Source organism: Branchiostoma belcheri, unplaced genomic scaffold (assembly GCF_001625305.1).
Source record: "Branchiostoma belcheri isolate BF01 breed outbred unplaced genomic scaffold, Haploidv18h27 scaffold18, whole genome shotgun sequence".
In the NCBI taxonomy this organism is placed as follows: domain Eukaryota; kingdom Metazoa; phylum Chordata; class Leptocardii; order Amphioxiformes; family Branchiostomatidae; genus Branchiostoma; species Branchiostoma belcheri.
This window is the reverse complement of record NW_017803268.1, coordinates 2,704,305-2,722,196: the sequence shown is the minus strand read 5'-3', so window position 1 is coordinate 2,722,196 and position 17,892 is coordinate 2,704,305. Positions and strand designations below refer to the sequence as shown.

At 41.7% G+C, this 17,892-nt stretch overlaps 1 long non-coding RNA gene across 1 annotated transcript in view; it reads right to left on the bottom strand.

Annotated features, from left to right (window-relative positions):
• Nucleotides 1–11,018, bottom strand: part of LOC109467436 — a 15,757-nt gene extending 4,739 nt beyond the window's left edge. Inside the window, exon 1 of the long non-coding RNA XR_002140080.1 lies at nt 10,581–11,018. This is a non-coding gene — a long non-coding RNA (uncharacterized LOC109467436). The remainder of the gene's footprint in view (nt 1–10,580) is intronic.
• Nucleotides 11,019–17,892: the final 6,874 nt, after the last annotated feature.

Here is a 17,892-nt window from a genome sequence, read left to right as displayed (position 1 = left end):
TGGCGGGGAAATGGAGCTTCTCTTGCCGGCTACCTTCTCTGGCCAATTAATACCCTTTTTAGGCCGATTTCTACGATTTATTCAGCCCGCAAAAGAAGTCTGGTGGAGACTACATAATCTCCAAGCAGATCCCTTTCGGTGGCAAAAAGACAGTATCAAATTGGCCAGGCAGTATCCATTAGCCAGAGAAGGTCCGCGGCCACCGACGGGTGGGGGTAGCGACAAAAAAAAACGGCCATATATAAAAAGCTAACGATAATTCCCCCACAGCCTCTGCTTGGAGAGTTATACCCCTATGCATGTGGTAAGCGAAATCAACCCTATCCCACAGCATACTGATATCAGTGAGGCAAAAGTTACGTATATATACTGACGGAAAGCAGCTGCCTGTTTCCTATCGTAGACTGCAGGTTCTAGCTATTCATTGGCAGTAGCAACGTTAACAATTAACAGGAATCCTTACGTAGATTCTTTTTGGACTATTTCAAACGCTTAGAAGTATGGAATGATGATAAAGATGTGATAAGAAATGGCAGTGAATTGTAATGAATGCCAATGCCTTACAGATTTCCTCATCCAGAATATTTTTTGTTATGCCGCTCTGAAGCATTGAAATCTCATGTCTTTAAAACAAAAGTCATTCATAAGTCTTCTTAGCTATTGATACCAAGACACTTAGATGGTATTTAAAAATCTAGCGCAAAATTTTCAGTCACCGTCTCTTAGAAAGACGAGTACGTGTTGCTCACTTAGGAAGTGAATAAAGAACACGTTTGAAATGTTAACGTTTAAACCTGTTATCAACGTGCGTGGCAATGTGGTCTTGTGGTTAGGGCTATTGACTCGGAATCTGATGGTTCTGGGTTCGAATCCCTTGGGTTGTGTCCTTGGGAAAGGCCCTTGACACCTATTTCCTCTCTCGACCCAGGTGAAAGTACCTAGCTTCTGTTAGGGACGTCCTCTCGGATGTTAGGTAAATCGGAGGTGTTTGAAGATAGGCTGAGCACGTTAAAGATCCCTCCACACTTATCGAAAAGAGTAGGGCACCTTCCTGGTGTGAGTGGTTCAAACCTTACAGTCTGGTCTCAGGTTTGACATCTTTAAAAGGTGATAGTCACCTGTTATGTCAACGCTTCCACAAAGTATGGTAAATCTCGATAAATAAGAATATACTAACATTAGCAATATGCTCGCCCATACACTGCGTAGCCAAATCTAGTTGCAGGATGTTGCATCAAGAATTGTACATCTCCTATATATATACATTTGTTTTAGCGACATGTCAAATGCTTTATAAAAGTCTAATACACAGAAAATCAATTAAACTTTCTAGCTAAAGCCATAATTAGGTAATTCCCAGGAATTAGAAGCTAAGATTACACAGCACGCATCGCAGTGGAAGATTGCACTATTAATTAGAAACTGTGAGGCTATGACATGAAAGCATTCCTAAGACGGGGCCTGAGGTACATATGTGCAAATATGTCGTTAGTTCAGTTGTAACAATACGTCTTTAATTAGTTCTACAGACAGCAGTGTCTGGTTTCCACCGGTTTAAACTGGTTTGCAGGAAACCGTAATGTCTGAAGACTTTCTAGATAATACACAGCGCACAGTATGGTGCAATAAAAGGAAACAAAAAGATACGTTATATAAAAGTATGATTTCATACACGTATAAACACATATAACAAGACTCTAGAAGGGGCACCAATGATTACGCGTTATTTTGCATATTGAGAAATGTATCTTCAATCTATTTGTTTTGATAATGTCCACGAATTTCTTTTACCCTGATATTCCCTACACATGATACCTCACTTGGCATTTAACGCATACTTTACATATTTTATTAACTCCTTGATAAGTGTTGCATATAGTTATCATAATAGCTACAGGTATCATAATAGCTACAGGTGTTTAACATCTTGCGAAACTTTTTCCTTCGTTTTAGAATAACTTTTGTTGAAAAAACTCTTTTGCAAACTTAACTGCGATGTTGGGCGTTTGTAGGCAATAGACGTTACCAATACAGCAGCATCTAAGCCGGACTCAGCAAAACAATGTTTCTAGAACAATCTGATAGTACACGAAAGCCATTCTTTCCACGCGCTTTAAAGTGTGCGTAAAGATTTCGTTTCTACACTTAGCTTGCATATACCTTTAAGCGTTCTTTAATATATGCTAAAAGGCAGGGTTTCGTGCAGTGTGACACAGCAAAAAATCTGCAGGAAATTCTTAACCTCATCGGACATCCTGAGTATTAGGGTATTAACTCATTACATGACTCTTGTCCATGTTTTCTTTTATACATATACAAATAGACTATAGTTATGAAAAGAACCGAGGCCATGTGAGTCAGATAGAGGAAACAGGTGGTTCACCACATCCCACACATTCGTGGTATTAGAGTTATGTAGATAATGAATGTTTACACTGATACTAAGTATCACGTTGTATTACTAAGTATCACATTGTGTAGGTAGACTATTTCCGGCCTAACCTTACCTGCATGAATCGTTCCGCAACTATAACCAAATTTGGACATCTACACCTACACACAGATATGGTAATTGCTGAAGATATGACTACTAACTTTCCTAGAACTATCGCAGAGTGGAACTCGCTGTCACTAAGTACAGTAGGGTGATAGATAGCTTTAGATAGCATTAGATAGCTTTAAACAATGTCTAGAGTTAGAATTTCAAGGGCTAGGTGTACATGTAACAAGTCGATCGGTGTAATGTAGCCAGCTGCCGCCACGCCGCGTGCCTGCGAAGCTGGTGTGTTACGCCGAAAGGCGGTTATACCGGCTATACAGATGCAGATACTATCTTGAAGGCACCCTATGAAAATATTGTATGGCAAAACAAAAGAAGATATTCTGGATAAGGAAATATGTCTGATATTGAAATTTACTATTATTTCGTGGCATATTTCCTCATTATTCAAGCGTTTGACCCCCCCTCCCCAATTTGGCCAACGTCAAGCTACTTGACGAGTCCCTTTATTTTATAGTACTATGATACGAAACAAGCAAATATTTTCCATCAATGACATCACATTTTGCCTCAGTATCAGTAGGCTATAGATTCAACTTACTACATCAGAATGAACATAAAACTGACTTTTGAAAATACAGTTTTACTTACGTGAAATAGCTTTGGGTTCTTTCAAGGTTTCACCTGTGTAGACGGGGAAAGTGTGGACTATACAAATGATGCACCTGGGATTTTGTTTCTCAGTTACCGGCCCTAACCAGTTTAGAAACCAGTACATATGTCAGACCACATCATCGTTCCCTCAAGGCTAGATGTTCAATTCAATCAATCACTGTCAAGCCAAAAAAATCAGCAAAAAATTAAGTGAAATGAAGAACATTGAAAAAGGAACAAAACTTTGTGTATGTGGCAACCCAAACGTATTGGTCAAATTCCTTTTTTAGACTTTTATCGATGATTCAAAAACAACGAAAAGGTATTAGTGTATGTCCAATTAAATGTATGAATATTCATGATTCCCAAGGGAATACTGAGAAACCATACATGGCATCTCAGTAATCATGGCAAAAACAACGAAAAAGTCTTAGTGTATGTCAAATCAAATGTATGAATATGCATGATTCCCAAGGGATTACTAAGAAATCACACGTGGCATCTTAGTAGTCATAGCATGGTTTGAGTATAATTGTCCTGGGGTGTTCATACTAGCATCTATGTGTGTCATTGGGAGCACATGTCATTGATGATATGATGTCAAGGATATGTCACATTCTCCGTATACATTCTACACATAAAACTGTCATTCATTTAAAGAATGGAGCAAACCACAACAAGACCACAGAACTTGTATGCAACGTGGTGTTAGTTAAATTGGGTGCATACGCTTCTATTGTGTTGTGATATTCGTGAAAATTGCTAGGTTTCAAGATCATCATATTTATGTCACATTCTCCGTATACATTCTCTACATAAAGCTGTCATTTAAAGAATGGGACAAACCACAACAAGATCGCAGAACTTGTATGTAACGTGGTGTTAGTTAAATTGGGTGCATACGCTTCTATTGTGTTGTGATATTCGTGAAAATTGCTAGGTTTCAAGATCATCATATTTATGTCACATTCTCCATATACATTCTCTACATAAAGCTGTCATTTAAAGAATGGAGCAAACAACAACAAGACCGCAAAACTTGTATGCAACGTCGTGTTAAATTGGGTGCATACGCTCCATTGTGTTGTGATATTTGCGAAAATTGCTAAGTTTCAAGATCATCATATCAGTCACATTCTCGATATACATTCTCTACATAAAGCTGTCAGTAAAGAATGGAGCAAACCACAGCAAGACCGCAGAACTTGTATGTAACGTCGTGTTAAAATGGGGGCATACGCTTCATTGTTTTGTGATATTCGTAAAAATTGCTAAGTTTCAAGATCATCATATTTATGTCACATTCTCCATATACATTCTACACATAAAGCTGTCATTTAAAGAATTGAGCAAACCACAACAAGACCGCAGAACTTGTATGTAACGTGGTGTTAAATTGGGTGCATACGCTTGTGTTGTGATATTCGTAAAAATTGCTAGGTTTCAAGATCATCATATTTATGTCAGATTCTCTATATACATTCTCTACATAAAGCTGTCACTTAAAGAATGGGGCAAACCACAACAAGACCGCAGAACTTGTATGCAACGTCGTGTTAAATTGGGTGCATACGCTCCATTGTGTTGTGATATTTGTGAAAATTGCTAAGTTTCAAGATCATCATATTTATGTCACATTCTCCATATACATTCTGTACATAAAGCTGTCATTTAAAGAATGGGACAAACCACAACAAGACCGCAGAACTTGTATGTAACGTGGTGTTAAATTGGGTGCATACGCTCCATTGTGTTGTGATATTCGTGAAAATTGCTAGGTTTCAAGATCATCATATTTACAGATTTAACCGCAAATTACATAGAAAAGGACTCTCCTTTACAGCAGTTTCCTTTAAAGTCTCCAAAAGTATCCATTAAGTGATTTGGTACTCTTTCTGTCTCGTGTGACCTCGACATTAACCAACAAGTCTAAATCTTCTAGTCTTTGGTACCGCCCTCCAATTTACGTACTTCTCGGTAACTCTGTCAGATCTGCCGAAAAGGGCACGTACAGAAATCTGTGATTTACAACTGAGGTAGGTGTGACATGGTAGATAAACTTTTGTGTTCGCTCTTACGGGGTTATACGGGTCTCTCATAGACTTAAAGGCATCCAATGCAATTTCAGGGCGGCAAAGCAAAAAACAAACAATCTAGATGAGGATATCTGTTCTATATTGACATTAACTGCCATTTCGTAGCACATTTTCGTCATCATTTCATACTTGAAGCGTTTGAAATAGCCACCAAACAAGCTACGGGAGGAGTCCCTTCATTTTTGATACCACCAATAAATAGCTAGAATCAGCCTACGCTATGAAACAAACAACATTTTTCCAGAAAACTGATTTTTAAAACCCAGCCCTGAAATCGCATTGGGTGTCTTTAAAGGCATGCAAAAAATATTCTGGATGAGAAAATCTGTCTGATATTGACATTTACTGACATTTCTTAGCACATTTCATACTTTAAGTTTTTGAAATAGCCACCAAACAAGCTACGTGAGGAAGCCCTTTATTTCTTGATACCAGCAATAAATAGCTGGAACCAGCCTACGATACAAAACAAGCAACCGTTTTCTACAGTGACAACACATTTTTCCTTCACAGATATCAGTATGCTACGGGATATGGTTAATTCAACCTACTACATTAAAAAAAATATGACCAGAAAACCGACTTTCAAAATCCAGCCCTAAAATCGCTCAGGGTGTCTTTAAGACCAAAATAGATGAGTCAGCAATGACAGCAATGAAGTGAAAAATCCATCCGGGCTCCTTTGAAACACCTGGAAGCCCCCAGGAGCCGGCATGTTAACCCTTGCTGGTTGGCATTACTCATTTGTTTTGTGAAAACGTCCCACCAGCATGGTCAGCGATCTTTGGGTTTTAAAACAGTCGTGTGTAAATAAGAAGAAATGTCGTCATAACATTGTCACCAGGATACTCTAGACACTGGGCAATGGGCTCTACACAAACATCTTTCTATTGGTTGTTTTAGTTCTGCCACCTAAACGGTCGTTTTTGTGATCTTGCAAATCTTAAGTGCTGACAGTAACGTTAGCCTAGTTAGTAACTGAATCCTACTACTACTACTACTTCTGCTACTACTACTACTACTGCTACTACTACTACTACTTCTGCTACTACTACTTCTGCTACTACTACTACTACTGCTACTACTACTACTACTTCTGCTACTACTACTGCTGCTACTACTACTTCTACTGCCACTACTACTACTGCCACTATTACTATTACTAATACTACTACTACTACTACTATGAACACTACTACTACTGCTGCTACTACTACTACTACTACTACTACGTGTACAACTACAACTACTGCTACTTCTACTACTACTACTACTACTACTACTACTACTACCACTACTACTACTATTACTGCCACTGCCACTACTACTACTACTACTACTACTACTACTACCACCACCACCACTACTACTACTACTATTACTGCCACTGCTACTACTCTATTATTCTACCATGCACTGCCTTGTAACGCCATTCTGATGTCATGTGAAAAACTTAACATACGAGTCCCACGTCACATACACCAGTTGAATAGCCAAGATCAAAGTAAAACTTCAAGTGGAGTTAGATGATGCAAGACAAGATTTTCCTATCATATTAATATTCAAGTCACACCTGGTAGAAGCAGTCTCTTTAACAGTGCATCACGGGTCGACGGACCCACCTGCCGACTCTGCAGACATGTGAACTTTGGGCCTAAGAACTTTCCAGATGGCGAAACTTCTGAGGTTCGAATTAACAGAAGGTAGACAGTAGTGCAATTATCTATATATGGCGAACATGTACAACCGATATGTAGAACTAGTAAGAATTTCAGTGAAAATCTACAGACTTTAACATTGTGAGATTTTGACAATCAGTGTCAATTTCTGTTTTTGTCGTAACTTTCTCAAGAAAATCTCAAGCAACTGGGTATATTTTGAAAATTGACAGTTTTCAATTGGTTGATTAAGCATTTTCTTGTGTATATCATTACTTAAATGTCTAACCTCCATTTACGTCGTAACTTTTATTAGTGATGACAATCAAGTCTTCAAATTTTTCCATAATTCTGCAAATATATGGAAACGACAGACAAAGCTATCTACAAGCTATCTTCTGTACTTTCTTTTCTTGTCTTCACTTTATTCGCATATCAATCAATAGTTTGTGCTTATAAACCTGCATTTCTCCTCTGGTCTCTCAGTCACTGACGAAAGCTAGTGGATACTAGCTAAAACGTCTGACCGTTTCTAAAATTATATCCAGTTGCTTGAGTAACTGCTTTTTGGCGTATCGTATTACCTGGATGTCTAACCTTCATCGACTTATCTTCTGTTCTGTTTCATATGATCAGGGGAACTTCATATAAACGTTTGCCTCCCCTAAATGGGTTGTTGTTGTGGGAAAATCCTAGGAACAGTTTTGTCACGCCCATGATATGAGCAAATGACAATGAGGGTCACAAAAGAGCAATCTGTATATAGATCAATACAGCTGAGTTGTTAACGCTTCAGGCATTGGATAACACCGAACCAGCCATCAAGTAATCAACATGACAGCTCCTATATAAGACAACGTACTGGTTTGGTGTCCATTGGGAATTGGAAGAAAATGTGGGGAGGACAATGGTTAAGGATATGTGAACTTTTGGCGTAAGAACTTTCCAGGTGGCAAAACTCTAAAGTTTATACAACTGGAGGTAGACAGTAGTGCAATAATCTATGGCGAACCAGCCATCAAATAATCAAAATGACAGCTCCTATAAGACAACGCACTAGTATACTGTCCATTGGGAATTGGCAAAAATGTGGGGAGGTTGATTGTAAACGGATTTTCTTTTACCTGTGCAGACCACAGAGGATTTGTTATAATCCTTACTCTCCAAGCAGGGATTTGGGCTTATTTTTTACGTGTTTTTAGGCGTTTTATCGGGATTTATCTTTTGTATTGGTCTTATTTTTTACTTGATAACTGCCTGGAAAATGGCAACTGTCTGACCAATTTGATGCTGTCTTTGCAGCCACCGAAAGATCTGCTTGGACATTATATAATACATTCCAATACAGATCATTTCAAGGTGTACGAGTATAAGCTGTACGGTTTTAGGGGTCTGAATGTCATGCACAGAAATGTTTCCAAAGTTTTGGTGCGAGTGATACCTTAGAAAATTAAAACGCCATTGTCGTTGCCATTTGCACAAGTCTTTGTGTTAAGTGACAGTAGGGCATGGGACAGTTTTACTACCACAATTTACGTTTTCGGCATATGGTTTAGGATCGAATGTTAGGATATATATGTCCCTCTACTCTGGGTGGCCATATTTACAGTCACTGAAAACACTAGATACAAAAGTCAGGGCCCAGGGGCAGTTTTATCCAGCATTATAATTTACATTCTCGGCATATGGATATCTGAGTGAATGTTTCTATAATCAGACGTAGGATACGTCACTCTACTCTGGGTGGTCAACTTCACACTAGATACAAAAGTTTCCTTCCAAACGATTCGAATAGTTGCTTTCTAGCCTACCGTAAATCTTCATAAAAATGTCGAATAGCCCGTTCGCCGTCTTACTTAGCCATTTAATTGTTCTCAAACGTGATTTTCTGGCACGTTTTGTTCCCACCGGTTTACAGCACTATTCGCCACTTACTTAAACACGTAATACACTGTTTAAACAGTTCTACCGCAATCTTTGTAGCGTTTTGACTACCAGGTAGCGGATAAGTGGTGTCAAATGGGCTTTTAAGTTATAACAGGTTGTAAACTTTACGAAAACATTTGAGTTACAACATGTTGGCGTTGTTTGTAGTACTTCACCGTATGTACAGCATAAATTTCTGGAAGTTTCGTGATTGCGTCACCCAGTGCAAGGTTGCAAACACCTTGACGCGGTGACGGCTGTGGTCGTGGAGGTGAGGCAAAGTTGACCCGCCTTACGTAGGTTATGTTGTCTTCTTCAGCACGATTTAACACCATCTCCCTGGCGACAATTAAGCCTGCACACAGGCGAGACTACCTACCACAAAGCGAGCCAATTAGAAAAAGGAAAGGAAGGCTCACAGAATCGCCATCCCAATAGAGGCTCGCCCTCAAAGCCGACTTATTGTAGCATAAATCAATTCGCTACACCAAAGCTACATGGTAAGTCACAGTTGGGCTTTATATAGAGAGAAATGCAGATAGATTTGACAACACTGCGTGATCTTTAATGACTTGTTTTCCACCGTACAAAGAATCGCTTTAGGGCAATGATAATATTTTGTGTTCGTGAGGGGAGATACAGTTTTAGTGTTCTCTGTCGAAATGAGGAGGATCCTTTTGCTTTATGACAACAACACCACACAAAGAGAGGATTGTTGCTACTATAACAATGGTTTCTACGCAGAGAAATGCAATACAACAAACTCAACGAAATAAAATGAACTCAAATAAAAATATATCGTAGGCTATAGGCTATATAGACACTGTAGATAGTACATAAAACACCGTAGTCTCCGTGTTTCTATCCCAGTTCACCAGATTCTGCTATCTGCTTTGTCAACTCACCAACTTATAGCCGTTGACCTCCACAAATGATTAATTTTTGACGTACCGAAAACGACAATGACAAAATAACATGAGCAAAGCCAGTAGACAAGTGCCACAAAAGCGTGCATTCAACAACCCCTCTGCCTGTGTATGATATTCCAGTTCGGAGAATGGAAGAGGTTGTTTGCGGCTTTGCAAAGGTCAGGAGTACAATCTGGCGTATTGTGTGAGCCCGTCTACTCAAAACCGCCCACCTCTGTCCAATGGTGGAGCCCGTATCTACAAGAATCGCGTTGGTACCTCCAGTTCAGTCAACAGAGTTTTTATGAACTTCTAAGTTTGCGGTTGTGCATATCGTTACACCATAGGAGCTTACCACAGACCCTTGAAAAGATTTAACGTAATTTGTAGCCAGGGCAGCGCCGTATAGACCTTGGGGTAACCTGTACTCGCAGCCTAGCCTTCGCTTGGTAAATTAGCTTAATGTGTTTACCTGTGTCTCACCAGTATTACGTGGGAGATTTCTCACACATCGTTTTGTGCAACATGGCACCCAAGGCCAACCCTACACAGCCAACACCTGGACTGATACCTTAATAAGATTTGCCTTCCAACAAAAGGCAGTGGTTTCAAATACTGGATATTTGGCTGGAGGCACGCTAACGTTAGCAAGGGTCCTCTACAAGCAATGAGTGATTGTACTGCGATTTTACGAAGACCAAAGTCCAAAGTGTAGTCCATTGACGACTTGATCAGTTCGTAACAATAGTACTTAAGAGACTAAAAGTCAAGGAGCAACAAATGACAAGCGTTAGAACTTTTTGAAAGGGTTTAAGTAAGGTGAATTTTGTGCACGTACCTGGTAAGGTGAGACCTGGTTGGATGAGGGCGTAGACGTGTGGCTAGGAGCGCGCTCTCACGTCGCTAGCCGCCTGTTGTGTTGTCGCCCCGCCGTTGCAGACCCAGTCGCCGTGCGGGTGCCCCCTGCTCCAAAAATGCCGTCCCACAAAGCCGTTCGCGCTGTGACGTCACGCGCCGAACACAAAAGATGGCGCCGTCGGGGTCTCCTCGCCGCGTTAGCGTCACAGAAAAGAGCCACGAAAATCTGGGACAAAAGCCGAATAATAATGACAGCGCGACCTTTCTGACAATCGCTCCCAACCGTGTAGGGCGATTAGTCCCATTCCTTCCTTCAGGTGGGTCTAAAATAGCCCTTGGTGATGTTCCGACAGGTGTGCCGACCGTCCCTGTCACCGTAGATTGCCCAGGTCGTCCATACAGCGTGACACCCCCTTTGTTTATGTCATTTTAAAAATGTGTGTCTCAGGCTGACATCGCCCGGAGCGACAGAGAAGAACTCGCCGGACAAGTCTTCATTATGGAAAGGCCTCGAATGCAGTAGAAAGCCCCTTTCTCTCCTAATGTCGTCCTGTTTACAAGTCATACGTTAACTCTGGAAACTATTTGTTTATGGAAATCGAGAACGTTCGCGAGCGTGGCAACTAACTAAAGGACACGTATTCATTATAGAATGGCCTAGAAAACCCTTTCTTTCTCCAAGTGTTGCCTAATTCGTTTACAAGTCGTATGCTAAAACTGTTTGTCTATGGAAATCGCTGCCCTAGTTTTAACCCCTTCTTTGTTAAGTCTTCAACTGGTGCTTATTTATTTTTAAACCTCAGTGAAACTAGATATGATTCCATAAGAACACCGTGAAATATGGCGAGATTGCACAACACAAAAATGTATTCAAGGTCGAAATGTTTGTAGAACATAAGATATCCATTAAAACTATTTGATAAAAGATTGGAATTAAGTCTAAACCATGGCAACAAACACCCATGCGGTGACATAGAATGGACTCTATATGCGTTCTTATACCCACAAAAATTGTTTTCCATATCAGTCATATTTTGTAATTATTGAGGTGTAATATGTTTTGTGCTGGGGTCTGTCCTTGACACTTTTTACTACAAAACTCGTAACATTTACTATAATGTCAGAAGGTTACATGAGGTTAGGCGAGGTTATCCACCCCAATTATATAAATCACTTAGTATAACTACGTGTCCGTCAACTGCCTAATACTAGCTTCTTAGAAATGGAGGATATGAGTAATTATGAGACCACGATGACCTGGTTACCTTTCTAGAAGATTCTCAAGAACAATCAGTTTTCTTGCTTACAAAACAAGGGCAAATGTAGTGTACTTATTGTGTGTGAAAACTGGATAGCGTTTGATAGTAATTGTTGGTGTACGAGTCAAGAAGCCACTTCGATAACGTGATGATGCAGTTCACTGCTTATACGACAGGGGTCGCTGTTAGCACAAATGGGTCCGGGACGTGCACAGCTTACATGCTCAATTTTATGATGACAATATCTTGAGAACTCTTATATATATATGGGACCTACCACTAGGATTTCTTAAACCCTAGGCCTAGAGAAAGACCCCCCAAAAGATGGCGGGACCAGATAGTATATGACACTGGATGGTCCCTCAAGTTTGCTGAACAAAAGGCTAAGGACCGTGCTGTCTGGCGGAAAAAAATCAAGAGGAGCAAGGGGCCAGTTCTGGCCTAGGCATTTAGGCAGGTACGTAATGGTAATGTCTTGAGAGTTGACACTCCAAATAAAGACGCAAGGTTGTAAAAGAAATACAGCGGCATTGACAGTTTTATGGCAATAGTTACCGTCATTTAGTTGTACTTTTCATAATGGATCATTAGTTGCAGCACTGTTGTGTGTCATAGCCCATCTGTCGACAGGGTGGTATCTTTTCTGTCTTTTTTTTTCTCAGAAAAGACCAGATGGTGATGCCAAGCCGACGGCCCCGAGTGAGCTATGATCATTTAACCTCATGTGCCAAACACCTTCACGTATACGTAACGTTAAAGAACCCAACACACTTACCCGAAGAAGAATAGGGTGACTAAATGTGCGTGCCTAAATACGAGGGCCACAGCGCACGAACTAGCACACGCTACTTGAAAAAACAATGAGAAAAAAATGTTTTTTAATAGCTACTTGAAAAACACAATGCTTCACTCATAATCATATGGTAGCCTCTAGCAGGCTTCGGGAAGCGACTGGAAGAGTAGAAATCGGCCAAACAGACGAATCACTGCCAGGGACTCCCCCTTTTTCGAATGGAATGACCCATAATCCGAGAAATATCCCTCCGCACCTGTTTCTGGTTTGTGATGCGGTAGGGTCCCTTCGCGCTGTGGTATATCACACGTGTGTTTGTTGTTATATCACTGCGCCAATCAAGCTCCCACAAATCATGTACATACGGGACCATACGGGCTGGGCGTGGCAAGGAATTGGAAAAATCCAGAACAATCTGACGCAAAACAAGAGATCATCTTCATAGACCGAGTAAATAGCCATATAGAATGAAATCTAAGTATATGCTTTGGTTTTATAGCCTGGTTACCAAACCTATTATAGCTCCCGAGTCCTACATCCTCTATTTGCTGAGAGGATGTAGGACTCGGGAGCTATAATAGGTTTGGTAACCAGGCTATGGTTTTATGCTTCAGAACATGTTAAAGGCATCCAGTGCAGTTTTAGGGCTTGGAAACCCGATTTTTCAAAGTCAATGCTCTATATATAACTAGTTGTTCATCCAACATACTGAGTTGAAAACACACTGTCCCGATGTATATAGACCATCATGGAGCAAAAAGTCCCAAAATTCTGACGGAAAATGGTTACTGGAAGGGCCCTTGGCTGATTTTGGGGGAACCTCCCAGAACATAAAGGACTCATTTTGGGGGCTTGTTTCTACAGTTTTAAATGCCTAAAGTATGAAATACTGATCATGTGAAGCATATGACAAAGATTGCCTTATTCAGAATATTTCCATTTTTTGCTGCCATGAAATCGCATTGGATGGACAAAGACGAAACTACAAGGCACAGTGCTACCAGTCATATCAGTTGTGACAGGGCCGCATCTGGTTTTGTTTACGCGTACGTTAATTACATCCAATCAAAGTCCGAAATAGAGGAAGTCCCATGCTGCTATCAGTATACACGTGGAAGGCTTTGGCCACAGCAAGTAAATTTTATGGATGACATCCTCCACAGACTCCAAATCAAATGCGAGCGGGCGAAAAAAAGGCGGACCGAAAAAAAACAAGGTTCCCACATTTTAAAATTTTGTCTCAGTCATTGTACAAATGGTTTTAATTCAGTGGGAACATCACATATACCCAGCCAGCATCACATATCACTGCTTCAAAGTAAAAAACAAAACATTCAGTCTCTCTGAAGTATGAAGATAACTATGAAGTTATCTGCCATCCACCTTCCGGCATGGCAACAGACATCTTTGTCCATTTTCCGCATGTTGACCACTGTCAGAGGGCAATAAAATTTCTCCTTTTTTTTCAAAATTAATGCGCGCGCTGATGTCATCCATACAAATTAGTTGCTGTGGCCTTTATACATGTTCGGTGTTGCAGTCTCTCTAGCCTGGATGCCAGAGCACGCTGAGGGGGGCTGTGGTATAATTTCCTTGGGGGCATGTTGGCCCTAGAGCTGAGGAACTGAAGCCTCTACCAGGCACCGCGGATCGCTGGAAAAATAGTAGAAATTGGCCGAAATAAAGGGATAGTATACCAGTGGGTCGCAAATTGGAGCTTCTATGGCCCTGGATCTTCTCTGGTATACTATCCCTTTATTTCGGCCAATTTCTACTATTTTCCCAGCGATCCGCGGTGCCTGGTAGAGGCTAGAGGAACTGGTCTGTGTCGACCCTGGAAACAGTCTGGCACCCAGGCTACCTTCCTCTACACAGAAATTCTTGAATGGGGGCTCTGCTAAGTTCAGGCGTCCATTGAAAACGCAAGAACATATATGTAGAATCCACCAATTTGCGGTTCTCTCTACGTAATACAGGCCTGCTTGAAATATTGAAGTTTTTGATTGACCCCTACTGAGACAGAGGTCACAATCCAAAACATCTCTACCCGGCCCCCAAGCAGATGCATGGTTCCGACATGCTTTCCTTACATGGAACGTCTTTTTTGAGGGTCTGCATGGGGAGGGGTAGTGATTACGAATTACGCAAAATTCTCGGAGCTGATTACGACTAGTTACACGTTACAGCTGTGCAGTACACATGTACTGATTACAAAGACTAAAAAGGCCTGATTTAATACGCCTTACGGAAAAGGGCATGCAGGCCCTCCTTCCTCTATTCGCACCACAAAGCACACACGCAGAAAAAAGTCGTGGAAAACAAGACAGAGCCCTGCATCTGTTCGAAATTGCTTGACTACACCCTACCACCTTACGGTACACCCAAAAAATCACCAGATGGGCTTCCGGTAGCATCACTGTTTACTGATGAAGCCTGTTTGTGTAGTAGCCACTGTTACAATTAGCTGTACCGCGACCTTCTGACCCGACCAGGCCAGGGGGTCTCCGGACCGACCCGTGTCCCGTGTAGGTCCTGTCACCAGGTCAGCATGGCCTATCACAGCAAACGTCTCTGTTTTACCCAGGAGTACCTGGCCTATCACAGCAAACGTCTCTGTTTTATAAAGGGATACCTGACCTATCACAGCAAACGTCTCTGTTTTATAAACATGAGTACCTGACCTATCACAGCAAACGTCTCTGTTTTATACAGGAGTACCTGACCTATCACAGCAAACGTCTCTGTTTTATACAGGAGTACCTGACCTATCACAGCAAACGTCTCTGTTTTATACAGGAGTACCTGACCTATCACAGCAAACGTCTCTGTTTTATAATACACAGGAGTACCTGACCTATCACAGCAAACGTCTCTGTTTTACCTTATAATATATTATAATACACAGGAGAGGTACAGGACTGTGTCCAGTCTACCTCTACCAGGCTTCGGGAGGCGGCTTGAAAGAGTAGAAATCGGTCGAATACATTTTGCCGCAAATGTACTGTCTAGCGGACCAACTCCCTCGACATGTTATGCTGTTATCTCTCTATTTGACCGATTTCTACTCTTTCAAGCCGTCTCCCGAAGCCTGGTAGAAGCTATGTAGCAGATTTCTGCCGCACAGCTCCCCAGTAGGAGTTTGCACGACGGAAGTTGATAAGCAAAATACACCAGGCTACAGGGCGAGCTTCACTGCATGTAACAGACCCAACAAGAACCCGTGTATCGAAGTAGCAGTATGAACTTGGAAAAGTAAATGGCATAACTTGAGACACACTTGCATCTTCCCTGCGACTGACTACAGAAAATAGACTGCTACTAAGGATCCGGCTATAGCAGTCCTGGCAGTGTGCCTGAGTGTCGCCACTCTGGAAACACGCACGTCCAAAGACAGGCATTCCTCCGAGATTTATTTTGTGCACTATGGGCTAACATTGGATTGAGCTTTCAGGTTCTGTGGTCCAGTTAGGGGTAGCGACGTTCTCCCGATCCCAAGACTAGCCTGGGTGCCATCCGCCTTTTTCAGGGCTAACATTCGCCTTTTTCAGGGCTAACATTAGGATGACACCAAGGAGGGCCTACATGGGGAGTAGTGATTACGAATTACGCAAAATTTTCGCCGCCAATTACGAATTACGTTTAAGTCTCAGAGCTGATTACGACTTTTTACGCTTTGCAGTTAATGTTTTATTACGAATTACGTTGGGGTGGGGGAGGCTGCCTACGGATTACGAAGACTAAAAAGGCCTGATTACGCCTTACGGAAAAGGGCATGCAGGCTCCCACCAAGGACTTGACTGGCCTTAAAAGTTTACTGGAGTCATGGAATGGCATTCCTCTAGGGTTATCTAGTACGGTATACCGTCGACAAGTCATGGCACTGTCCTCATGTAGGGTCACGACACACCCCGAGTTCCACATTTTGTCATTTATTGAATTCAGATGGTTCGTCTGAACTCTGAACCTGACCTAGTAGAACTTCCACATACTGTATAATCCAACCTTACATTGGCATTGACAAAAGTCAGGGCCGATCGCTTTAATGCAATCAGTTCTTGGCAACTTCACCAATACCGAAAAACTCAGAGGGCGGGGGTGGGGAACTAGTGAGCCTTGGACAGTCTTGCGTCCAGACTAGGAACTGGGTTGAACAGATACTAATCATAGGATGTCATGACACCAAGGACTTGACTGGCCTTAAAAGTTTACTGGAGTCATGGAATGGCATTCCTCTAGGGTCCTACCCGTCGACAAGTCATGGCACTGTCCTCATATAGGGTCACGACACGCCCTGAGTTCTACAGTTTGTCATTTATTGAATTCAGATGGCTAGTCTGAACCTGACCTAGCAGAATTTCCTCTTACTGTACAGGACCACTGTATAATCCAACCTTATATTGGCAGAAGTCAGAGCCAATCGCTTTAATGCAATCAGCTCTTGGCAACTTCACCAATACCGAAAAACTTAGAGGGTGGGGGTGGTGGATTAGTGAGCCCTGGACAGTCTTGCGGCGTCCAGACTAGGAACAGATAGGATGATACCAAGGACTTGACTGGCCTTAAAAGTTTACTGGAGTCATGGAATGGCATTCCTCTAGGGTCCTACCCGTCGACAAGTCATGGCACTGTCCTTATGTCGGGTCACGGCACACCCTGAGTTCCACATTTTGTCATTTATTGAATTCAGATGGTTAGAATGAACCTGACCTAGCAGAACTTCCACATACTCTAGAGGACCACTGTATAATCCAACCTTATATTGGCAGAAGTCAGAGCCAATCGCTTTAATGCAATCAGTTCTTGGCAACTTCGCCAATACCGGAATCGTAGATGTCGCCCCCCAGCACATGTTGTCTGAGCTAAGTAAGAGATTCTGCCCAAGATAACGTAATCTGGGATGTTTTGGAACTTTTCCCAGCACATTGAATTTTTCCTAGGCCACTGGTGCCTGATTCGATATTGTGTAATCGTCACCCTACGTTTTAATCACAATCGCTAAACGGAGAAATTAGGAACAGTAGGACCTTTCGGCACGGTCAGACAGATGCTTGTAGTTACCTTGTGCAAGGACGGACAGTGCTGTACTTTTCCATGACGTCATCATGATGTCTAGATTTCATAGCACGTCGGTAGAACGTACTGCGCATGCGCGGAATCCGTCATGCATTGCACTTCGGCAGAACGTCTCATTTGTTTGTTTGTTTGTTTGTACGTTCAGAATGGCATTCCGTGTATAGTTT